The sequence below is a fragment of the Physeter macrocephalus genome, chromosome 17 (genome assembly GCF_002837175.3).
Source record: "Physeter macrocephalus isolate SW-GA chromosome 17, ASM283717v5, whole genome shotgun sequence".
In the NCBI taxonomy this organism is placed as follows: domain Eukaryota; kingdom Metazoa; phylum Chordata; class Mammalia; order Artiodactyla; family Physeteridae; genus Physeter; species Physeter macrocephalus.
The window spans coordinates 44,257,328-44,269,146 of record NC_041230.1 but is presented as its reverse complement, the minus strand read 5'-3'; the positions used below and the strand labels follow the sequence as shown (position 1 = coordinate 44,269,146).

The 11,819-nt window shown below is 40.7% G+C and overlaps 1 protein-coding gene across 12 annotated transcripts in view; it reads left to right on the top strand.

Moving 5' to 3' along the window:
• Positions 1 to 11,819, top strand: part of CFDP1 (craniofacial development protein 1) — a 157,586-nt gene that overhangs the window by 48,801 nt on the left and 96,966 nt on the right. For 3 of the 12 annotated variants that reach the window (XR_008615416.1, XR_008615415.1, XR_008615414.1), the window contains exons 6-7: positions 3,028 to 3,299; positions 4,966 to 5,060. The exons of 8 other annotated variants lie outside the window; for them this stretch is intronic. The gene's annotated coding sequence lies outside the window, so the exon portion shown is untranslated. The remainder of the gene's footprint in view (positions 1 to 3,027; positions 3,300 to 4,965; positions 5,061 to 11,819) is intronic. One more of the 12 variants, XR_008615417.1, reaches the window with a different exon arrangement.

Here is an 11,819-nt window from a genome sequence, read left to right as displayed (position 1 = left end):
TTTTATTTATTTATTTATTTATTTATTTATTTATTTATTTTTAAACTTCAGTCATTCTTTGGCAAAGACTAGTCCTTTGTTTTATTAATTATTTATTTTTGCTGTGTTGGGTCTCTATTTCTGTGCGAGGGCTTTCTCTAGTTGTGGCAAGCGGGGGTCACTCTTCATTGCGGTGCGCGGGCCTCTCACTATCGCGGCCTCTCTTGTTGCGGAGCACAGGCTCCAGACGCGCAGGCTCAGTAGTTGTGGCTCACGGGCCTAGTTGCTCAGTGGCATGTGGGATCCTCCCAGACCGGGGCTCGAACCCGTGTCCCCTGCATTAGCAGGCAGATTCTCAACCACTGTACCACCAGGGAAGCCCTAATCTATTTTAACTTGTTCGTTGAGTTTCATTTCAGTGACTACGTTTTTTATTTTTAGAATTTTTATTTGATTTGTTTTCAAATCTGCCTGTTCTTTTTTTCATAGGATCTCATTCATATGGTTTTGAGGTTTCCTTTTATATTCATAATCATTTTATGTATACTTCCTTTATAGTGTCTGTCTGATGGTTCTTTTATCAGTTCTTGGAGTTCTAAAGCTGTCTTTATTTCATTTGTTGTCTTATAGTGGATTATTTCCTTTTGTGTTTAGTATTCTTTACTCATCTTTAGTAAGGTTTTGTCTTGGAGTGATCTCATATGGCCTAGTGAAGCTGTATTTCTCAAAAGTGGAGATGCATTCTCTACTAGATGCCCTGGCTTGGGCTAATATTTATGTTAATTTTTTTTGGCTTTGAAGTTTGTAGAACACTCAGCTATTATAATTGAAGTAACTTTGAACCCCAACTCCATGTGATTGCAGGCCCAGGGTTCCAGTTCTCAGGAGATACTTTTTTCCCCCTTTTCCCTACCTTCCAAGCAGAGAGAAGTTTTCTTGTCTGCTCCATGGGCTGTTAGGTGAATTTTTCCTAGTCTGTCCTTTCCCTGAGGATAAAGTAGCTTCAACTTTATTTGAGGTTTTAGTTCTAGTGTTCCTTCCACCTTTTATAAGTCCAAGACCAGTCCTGTTATCATGTGGATAACAAAACCCAGGGCGGAAGTTATTGAAACTTCTTCCCCACCCTATTCACCCCCTTGTAGCCACTATATCAACTTACATGCTACCACTGTGGTTTTCAGTTCCTTCTTTGATCCAGGCACCCTGGGGGTTTCCCTTTCTTTCTTGTGGGTTCAGCTATACATTTAAACTAATTTTTGGTATATTTTAATCTAGCATTTCTAGGTCTTTATCTGGAAAATGTTTAGGTTATATTAAACATTCATCTTGCCTGAACTGGAGTGAGTTCTTTAAGGGCAGATACCCTGTATTGCTCTTTTAAAAGTGTTTCCCTGCAACTAGTACGAAGTTGTTCATTACAAGTGGTGAATTTGAGTAACTCAAAGGAAATATTTCTGATCACTCTGAGCATAGGAAGAAATACCCAGTACTCTTTAAAAATACATTTGATGACTTATCTTTCATATCAGATATGAACTGATGCTTCTCCTAAAACCTGTTGATTTTCACCATTAAAATACGTTGTATCTTAAATATCTGATGCTTTTCTTTTCTCTTTTGAGCTGTTTACTACATTGTTCCCATTGTTGGTTTTCCCTGTTCTGTTCAGAAACGAAATATCTGGGAATATTTTTTGATACAATTTCTAAAACATCCATGAATTTTCTTATGTGAAATTCCCTCATATCTATATCAGTCTATTTGTAACTCCCCGTTTCAGCTCCATCTTTTTTTTCTTTTTTTTTTGGCTGCATTGGCTCTTCGTTGCTGCATGCGGGCTTTCTCTAGTCGTGGCGAGTGGGGCCTACTCTTTGTTGCGGTGCATGGGATTCTCATTGCGGTGGCTTCTCTTGTCGTGGAGCACGGGCTCTAGGTGCATGGGCTTCAGTAGTTGCAGCACGTGGGCTCAGTAGTTGTGGCTTGCGGGCTCTAGAGTGCAGGCTCAGTAGTTGTGGCACATGGGCTTAGTTGCTCCGCGGCATGTGAGATCTTCCCGGACCAGGGCTCAAACCCGTGTCCCCTGCATTGGCAGGCGGATTCTTAACCATTGCACTGCCAGGGAAGACCCTGGACCTTCTTTTTGTCTGTCTGGTCTCACCTCCTCAGAGATCTGCAAGAAATTTCATAAATGCCACCCTTCATGGGAGGCAAGGAGCTGAATATTCAAAACCCTTGATTTCCCAGCACCCTTTGTAGCTAGTTTTCAGTCAGGAACCTTGGCCTCATGAATCAGCTATGTGCCCAGCATTTTGAGTCCAGGCCTAGGGAGGCAGAGGCACGGAACTCCAAAAATCTTCTTGGGCCTACGTAGGGGTGCCAGCTGCACCGCTACACCTTGCACCATGGTGTCCATGACAGCAGCATCCTCATCAGTCTAGGTCTGCAGTGTGATTTGGGGGCATTGTTTCTGGCCTCTGAACTTGGTTCTTGAATCCTCCTGGATTTTGATGAGTAACCCAATACCTTTTTTTTTAATTAAACTTTTTATTTTGAGGGATTGTAGACTCACATGCAGTTGTATAAAATAACACAGTTTTCTTGACTCCTTGACCCAGATTCCCCTTATGTTAACATCTTACAGTATCACAAATAAAGTTTTACAGATATTTGTGTATAGGTTTTTGTGTGAATGTAAGTGTGTGAGTTTGTGGGGTTTTTTTGGGGAGGCGGGGGTGGGCCTCATAGCACATCTTGCAGGATCTTAGTTCCCCAACTAGGGATTGAACCTGGTCCACAGCAATGAAAGCACTGAGTCCTAACCACTGGACCACCAGGGAATTCCCATTAGTGTGTCATTTTTGTGTGAACAAGTTTTCTATTGCTGCTGTAACAAATTACTACAAATTTTGCTGCTTACATAGCACAAATTTATTGTCTTACAATTTTTCAGACTGGAAGTCCAACACTGTGGTCTCACCATGCTAAAGTCAAAGCAGGTCTGTGTTCCTAGTGAGTGTAGGACTAAGGTCCTCATTTTCTTGCTTTCAGCTATGGACCTTCCCGGCTTCTGGAGATCATCCACATTCCTTGGGCTCATGGCCCCCTACTGTTTTCAAAACCAGCAGCAACTGGTTGATTCCCTCTCAAACTGTGAATGTCTACTCCTTCCTTCATCTCATCTCTAACCCAGCTGAGAAAGGGTCTCCACTTTTAAGGACTCCTTTGATTAGATTGGGCCCAGATTGATAATCGAGGATAATCTCCCCTATCTCAAGGTCCATACCCTTAATCACATGTGCAAAGTCCTTTTTGCATGTAAGGTAAGATAACTAATTCGAAGATTCCAGGAGGGTAGGAAGTGAATATTTGGGGGGGGGGTAGTCATTATTCTGCTCACCACAATTAAAATTTCATTTCTCAGAGGTAAATGTTCTGAGAGGGGTCAGTTGCTAGGTCATGTGGTAATTGAATGTATAGTTTTTATTTATTTATTTTTTTTGTGGTATGCCGGCCTCCCTCTGTTGTGGCCTCTCCCGTTGCGGAGCACAGGCTCCGGACGCGCAGGCTCAGCGGCCATGGCTCACGGGCCCAGCCGCTCCGTGGCATGTGGGATCCTCCCAGACCGGGGCGCGAACCCGGTTCCCCTGCATCGGCAGGCGGACGCGCAACCACTGCGCCACCAGGGAATCCCTGAATGTATAGTTTTTATAAGAAACTGCCAAACTTTTCCCAAGGGGCTGTACCATTTTATATTTCCAGCAGCAGTGTGTAAGGGATTTTAGTTTCTCTGCATCCTTGTCAACACTTGTCACGGTCATTATTTTTTATTTTAGCCACTCCAGTATGTGTGTAGTGATACTTCATTATGATTTTAATTTATATTTCCCTAATGGCATGTAAATATATTTCCCTAAGGTGTTAAATACCTTTTCATGTGCTCTTCTGCCATATATATATCCTCTTTGGTGAAATGACTATTCATGTCTTTTGCCCATTTTCTAACCGGATTGTTTGGACTTTTGAGTTTTAAGACTTGTCTGTAAATTCTAGATATTTGTCCTTTATCAGATATGTGGTTTGCAAATCCTTTCTTCCAGTGTGTAGCTTGTCTTATCCTTTTAAGAGGATCTTTCACAGGGCATATATTTTTAATTTTGATGAAGTCCAATTTATCAGTTTCTCCTTTTATGGATTTTACTTCCAGTGTCTAAGAATTTTTGTATAAGGCATGATTTTTAATTTTTTTATTTTATTTTATTTATTTTTGCCTATGCTGTCCTATTTCTAGCACCATTTGTTGAAAAGGCTGTCTTTGAATTGCTTTTGCCCTTTTGTCAAAAATCAGTTTGGCTTATGGTTCTATCTGTTTCTGGGTTCTCCGTTCCATTGACATGTGTCTATCCCACAATCTTGATTACTGACCTATAAAATAAATCTTGAAATCTGGTAGGCTGAGTCCTCCCACTTTATTATTTGTTTTCAGAAGTATTTTTTTAAACAATTTTAGTTCCTTTGCCTTTCTTATAAATTTTAGAATAATTTTGTCTGTACAAAAACTCTGGGATTTTGATAGGAATTGCATTAAACCTTATTATGGACTGAATTGTGTCCCCCTCCACCCAAAAATTTATATTTTGAAGCCTTAACCCCCAATGTGACTGTATTTTGGGATAAGGTATTAAGGAGGTAACTAAGGTTAAATGAGGTCATAAGGGTGGGTCTTAATCCAGTAGGACCCGTCTCCTTATAAGAAGAGGAAGAGGGACTTCCCTGGTGGTCCAGTGGTTAAGACTCCAGCTCCCAATGCAGGGGGCCTGGGTTCAATCCCTGGTCAGGGAGCTAGATCCCGCATGCTGCAACTAAGATCCTGTGTGCTGTGCAACTAGAACCTGGTGCAGTCAAATAAATGAATAAATATTAAAAAAAAAAAAAAAAAAAAAAAAAGAGGAAGAGACACCAGAAACCTCTCTTTCCAAACATTCACAGAGAAGAGGCCATGTGAAGACACAGCAAGAAGGTACCTGTTTGCCAGCCAGGAAGAGAGGTCTTACCTTGATCTTGGATTTGCAGCCTCCAGAACTGTGAGGAAATGCCTTTCTGTTGTTTAAGTCACCTGTCTATGGTATTCTGTTATGGCAGCCCAAGCAGACTAATACAAACCTATATGTCAATCCAAGGGGAATCGATATCTTTACTATACTGAGTTTTCCAATCAGTGAACATTGTATGTATCTCCATTTATTTAGATCTTCTTTGTTTTTCTGTCAGCATTTTGCAGTTTTTAGCATTTAAGTCCTATACGTGTTTTGTTAGATTTGTACCTAATATTTCATTTTCTTTTGAATGATTATAAATGCTATTGTATTTTTAAATCAATCTTTATCTTCAGTAACATTTTTCTGTTCTACAGTCTATGTTGTCTGATAACAGTATAGCCACTCCAGCTCTCTATCTCTTTTTAATTAACTTTATTTATTATTTTTAAAAATTTGGCCGTGGTGCGCAGCTTGCAGGATCTTAGTTCCCCAACCAGGGATTGAACCTGTGCCCTCAGCAGTGCAAGTATGGAGTCTTAATCACTGGACTGCCCGGGAATTCCCTGGTATTGGTTTTTTTTGTTGTTTTTGTTTTTTTTTTTTTAATATTTATTTATTTTTTTATATCTGGCCGCATCAGGTCTTAGTTATGGCACATGTGATCTTCCATTGCGGCACGCAGGCTCTTCGTTGAGGCATGTGGGCTTCTCTCTAGTTGTGGCATGCAGGCTCAGTAGTTGCAGAGCAGGGGCTCTCTAGTTGTGGCACTCGGGTTCCAGAACGCGTGGGCTCTGTAGTTGTGGTGCACAGGCTCAGTAATTGTGGCGCGCAGGCTTAGGTGCTTCGTGGCATGTGGGATCCTAGTTCCCCTATCAGGGATCGAACCTGCGTCCCCTGCATTAGAAGGTGGATTCTTAACCACTGGACCACCAGGAAAGTCCACTGGTATTGTGTTTTTAATTTCAGTGTCCACATGTTCATTGCTAGTATATAGAAATATAGTTGATTTTTGTGTGTTTATCTTATATCCTGCAACCTGTCTGAACTCACATATTACTTCTAGGATTTTAAAAAATAGACTCCTTGGGGTTTTTAGGTAGTTAATCATTATTGCAAATAGGGACAGTTTTATCCTTTATTCTCTCTGTATGCTTTTTCCTTTTCTTGCCTTATTACTCTGGCTCAAACTTACAGCGCTGTGTTGAATAAGAGCAATGAGAGCAGACATCCTTGCTTTGTTCCCAGTCTTAGGGAGAAACATTCAGTTTTTCACTATAATGTGTGAGTTATCTGTAGGCTTTTTGTAGATGCTTTTAATCAAGTTGAGTAAGTGCCCCTCTGTTTCTGATTTTTTTCAGGGTTTTTATCATGGGTGGGTGTTAAATTTTGTCAATTGCTTTTTCTGTATATATTGATATAGTCAAGTGATTTGTTTTCCTTTAGCTTGTTAATATGGATAATGTTGATTTTTTTTTAATTGAGCCTTGTTGTCATGCAATTCACATACCGTACACTTCACCCATTTAAAGTATACACATCAGTGGTTTTTAGTAGAGTCACAGAGTTTTGCAAATATTACTGTGACCCATTTGAGACAATTTTCATCTTCCCAGAAAGAAATCCTGTACCTGTTAGCTGTCACTTCCCATTTCCTCCCCCTATCCCCCAATTCCTTTCACTTCCAGCTTAGGCAACCACCAGTCTGTTTCTTTCCAGCTTAGGCAACCACCAGTCTGTTTCTTTCGCTATGGATTTGCCTATTCTGAACATTTCATGTAAGTGGAATGTATAATACATGGTCTTTTGTTTCTGGCTTTTTCACTTAGCGTAATATTTTCAAGTTTCATTCATTTTGTAGCATATTTCAGTATTTCATTTCTTTTTATTGCCACATAATTGTCCATTGTATGGATATCCATCAGTTGATGGACATTCAAGTCAGTTTCCACTTTTTGGCAATTGTAAATAATGCTATAAACATTTGTGTACAAGTTTTTTTCTGTGGACGTGTGTTTTCATTTCTCTTGGGTGGGAGTGAGTGGGATCATATGGTAACTGTGTTTAACTATTTGAGGAGCTTCCAGACTGTTTTCCAAAGCAACTGCATTGTTTTACATTTCCACAAAGATTCTATTTTCTACATCCTCATCAGCACTGTCTTTTTGATCATAGCCATCTTTGGGGGTGTGAAGTGCTGTCTTACTGTAATTTTGATTTGCATTTCCCAGGTGGCTAATAATGTTGATCATCTTCATGTGCTTATTAGACATTTGTATATCTTTTTTTGAGAAGAGTCTATTCAAATCTGTTCCCCATTTTTTTAAAATAAATTTATTTATTTATTAAATAAATTTATTTTATTTATTTTATTTTTGGCTGTGTTGGGTCTTTGTTGCTGCGCATGGGCTTTCTCTAGTTGCAGCGAGTGGGGGCTACTCTTCGTTGTGCGCAAGCTTCTCATTGCGGTGGCCTCTCTTGTTGCAGAGCATGGGCTCTAGGTGCGTGGGCTTCAGTAGTTGTGGCTCGTGGGCCCTAGAGCACAGGCTCAGTAGTTGTGGCGCACGGACTTAGTTGCTCCGCAGCATGTGGGATCTTCCTGGATGAGGGCTTGAACCCATGTCCCCTGCATTGGCAGGCAGACTCCTAACCACTGCGCCACCAGAGCAGCCCCTAATAAATTTATTTTATTTATTTTATTTTGGGCTGCATTGGGTCTTTGTTGCTGCGCGCGAGCTTTCTCTAGTTGCAGTGAGCGGGGGCTACTCTTTGTTGCGGTGTGCTGGCTTCTCATTGCAGTGGCTTCTCTTGTTGTAGAGCATGGGCTCTAGGTGCACAGCCTTCAATAGTTGTGGCTTGCGGGTTCTAGAGCGCAGGCTCGGTAGTTGTGGCGCACGGGCTTAGTTGCTATGCGGCATGTGGGATCTTCCCGGACCAGGACTCAAACCCATATCCCCTGCATTGGCAGGCGGATTCTTAACCACTGCGCCACCAGGGAAGCCCCATTCCCCATTTTTAATTGGACTGTCTTTTTATTATTGAGTTGTAAGAGTTCTTTATATATTATAAATACAGTCTTCTTATCAGATATATTATTTATAAATATTTTCCCTCATTCTGTGGGTTATCTTTTCACTTTCATGTCCTTAGCAGCATAGTTGTGTGTTTTTTGTTTGTTTGTTTTTAATGAAATCCTTAATCTTTGTTATTTTTTTGTCACTTGTGCTTTTGGTGTCTTAGCTAAGAAACTGTTGCCTAACCCAAGATCACAAATATTAATGCTTATGTTTTCTTCCAAAAGTTTTATAGCTTTAGTGCTTACATTTAGGTTTTGCATAATTTTGAGTTAATTTTTGTGTATGGTATGACGTAGGAGTCCAGCTTCCTTCTTTTGCCTGTGGATATCTAGTTGTTTCAGCACCATTTTTGAAAAAAGGTATTTCCCCATTGAATTGTACTGGTACTTTTGTCAAAAATTAATTGACCTTAATTAGGTTTACCTCTGGGTTCTGTTCTGTTGATGTATATATCTGTCCTATGCTAATATACATTGATTAATTTTGAAATGTTGAGCTTTTATCCCTGGAATAAACCCCACTTGGTTATGGTATATAATTCTTTTTATATATATTGTTGAATTCTATTGGCTAATATTTTGTTAAGGATTTATGAGGGAATGTTGGTATTTGTTTTCTCTTTACTCTCTTTATCTGGTTTTGGTATCATAAAATGAATTTGAGAAGTGTTCCCTTCTTTTCTGTTTTCTGGAAGAGATTGTGTAAAACTGATGTTAATTCTTGTTTAAATGTTTGGTAGATTCTCCAGTGAAACCATCTGGGCCTAGAGATTTTCTTTTAAGTTCTATTTCCTTAATATTTACAGGGCTTGTCAAATTATCTCTTTCATAGTGGGTGAGTTGTGATAGTTTGTGTTTTTAGAGGAATTGGCCCATTTTGTCAAAGTTGTTATATCTATGTGGGTAGGGTTCTCTGTGGCATTGTCTTATTATTCCTTTGATGTATGTGGGGTTTGTAGTGATAACCGATTTCATTCCTGGTATTGTAATTTGTGTCTTCTATTTTTGTTAATCTTGCTAGAGGTTTGTCGATTTTATGGATCCTTTCAAAGAAGTAGCTCTTTTCTTGCTTCCTTGATTTCTTTTTCTGTTGTCTTTCTGTCTTCAATTTCATTGACTTCTGCTCGTTATTATTTCCTTACTTCTTGCTTTGCATATATATTACTCTTTTTTTTTTTGGCCACGCTGCACCCCTTGTGGGATTTTAGTTCCCCAACCAGGGATTGAACCCAGGCCCTCAGCAGTGAGAGTGCAGAGTCCTAACCACTGGACTGCCAGGCAAGTCCCTATATTACTCTTCTTTTACTAGATTTTTTTTTTTTTTTTTTTTTTTGCGGTACGTGGGCCTCTCACTGTTGTGGCCTCTCCCGTTGCGGAGCACAGGCTCCGGACACGCAGGCTCAGCAGCCACGGCTCACGGGCCCAGCCGCTCCGCGGCATGTGGGATCTTCCCCGACCGGGGCACGAACCCGTGTCCCCTGCATCTGCAGGCGGACTCTCAACCACTGCTCCACCAGGGAAGCCCTTTACTAGATTTTTGAGGTGAGAGCTTTAGATTGATGACTTAGACTTTTCCTCTTTATAATTTATGTATTTAGTACTACAAATTTCCCTCCTGCACTGCTTTAGCTCTACCCCATGAATTTTGTCATGCTGTATTCTGATTTTCATTCAGTTCAGTATATTTTTAAATTTCCCTTGAGACCTCCTCTTTGACGCATGCATTATTTAGAAGTGTATTGTTTCGTTTCCATGTGTTTGGAGGTTTTCCTGTTGTCCTTCTGTTGTTGATTTCTCATTTGATTCCATTGTTGTTAAGGAACACACTCCTTATGATTTCACCTCTTTTATTTATTGATTGATTGATTGCTGTTCTGATCTATCTATCTAAGTCTCTATCTATGTATCTATCTATCTGTGTATTTAGGCCACGTCATGTGGCACACGGGATCTTACCTCCCTGACCAGGGATTGAACCCATGCCCCCTGCAGTGGAAGCACAGAGTCTTAACCACCGGACCGCCAGAGAAGTCCATCCCCCTCACCTCTTTTAAATTTGTTGACATTAGTTTTATGGCCCTGGATATGGCCTAGCTTGGTATGTGTCCTGTGGACACATGCAAAGCCCGGTATCTTTTTTTTTTAATTTATTTATTTTTGGCTGCATTGGATCTTTGTTGCTGTGCATGGGCTTTCTCTAGTTGTGGTGAGCTGGGGCTACTCTTCGATGCGGTGCACGGGCTTCTCATTGTGGTGTCTTCTTATGTTGCGGAACACGGGCTCTAAGCATGTGGGCTTCAGTAGTTGTGGCACGTGGGCTCAGTACTTGTGGCACACAGGCTTAGTTGCTCCATGGCATGTGGGATCTTCCCTACCGGGTCTTGAACCCGTGTCCCCTGCACTGGCAGGAGGATTCTTAACCACTGCGCCACCAGGGAAGCCCCCCGTATCTTTTCTTTTCCCCCAGTATCTTTTAAATAAATTCCTTTTCTGTCGTTATCAGCCAGAGTTAGTGTCTGTGTCTTTCATCTAAAAACTTAAACTAATATCCCTTTCCAGTGCATCTGTTAAAAGCCTTTATTGCAGCACTTGCTGTACTGTACTCTGTCAGTTTACATGTTGGTGTGTACCACTACACTGTGAGCTTGAAGGCATAGGCCTTGTGTCTTTTTTTTTTTTTATGTCTACTCTGGTACATGGAGAATAATTTATAGGCATTTATTGGATGCATTAATAAATAAATAGTTTTTATTAATGATCACCATTTTAAAAAAGCCTTAGGTAAACTCAGATCTAAGGAGATTTCATTCTTATCTTTTTGGTTATTTGTATTCTCCTCTCAGTCTGAATCTTAAAAGCAGAGTGTTTTTGGTTCCACAGCTTGTGTTCAGCAAGTAATTGACCCGAGAAACAGACAGTAATGTCTATTATGTGATTAGAATGACATTTCATTTCAGCTTAATCATACCATACTTCAAGCATAGACCTGTGGGAAGTTCCTTACTCATTACACAAGTCTTATTTCACCACTCCTGTTATTTCCTTTATTTGAGCTTGACTTGTCGTCTTGTTGTGGAAGTGTTGTTTCCACAGCAATACATTTCACAATGCACATCTTAAGGGAATATACTTTTTTTTTTTTTTTTTTTTTTGGCTGTGTTGGGTCTTTGTATGTGGGCTTTCTCTAGTTGTGGCGAATGGGGGCTACTCTTCACTGCTGTGCGCGGGCTTCTCATTGTGGTGGATTCTCTGGTTGTGGAGCACGGGCTCTAGGCGTGCAGACTTCAGTAGTTGTGGCACGTGAGCTCATTAGTTGTGGCTCACGGGCTCTAGAGCACAGGCTCGGTAGTTGTGGCGCACAGGCTTAGTTGCTCCGTGGCATGTGGGATCTTCCCGGACCAGGGATCAAACCCGTGTCCCCTGCTTTAGCAGGCGGATTCTTAACCACTGCGCCACCAGGGAAGTCCAACACAATGCACATCTTTGCAGAGTGAGCAAAAGCTCTGATATGTGCCTGGAAGCCTTGTTTTCTAGTCAGGAAGTACATGGAATTCCCTCAGCCTTTCCTGCACTTAACTTTGTGTTTCCTTTTGGATAACTGTTTGGTGGTTTTCTCCATTTAGTATAGGTGCTGGCTTAAAATGTACCTAAGGGATTTTGCTGGATAATATGCACCATTATTAAAGTGTTCAGGCTGTGGCTGGTGACTGCCAGCGAAGTTGCTGTGTGCT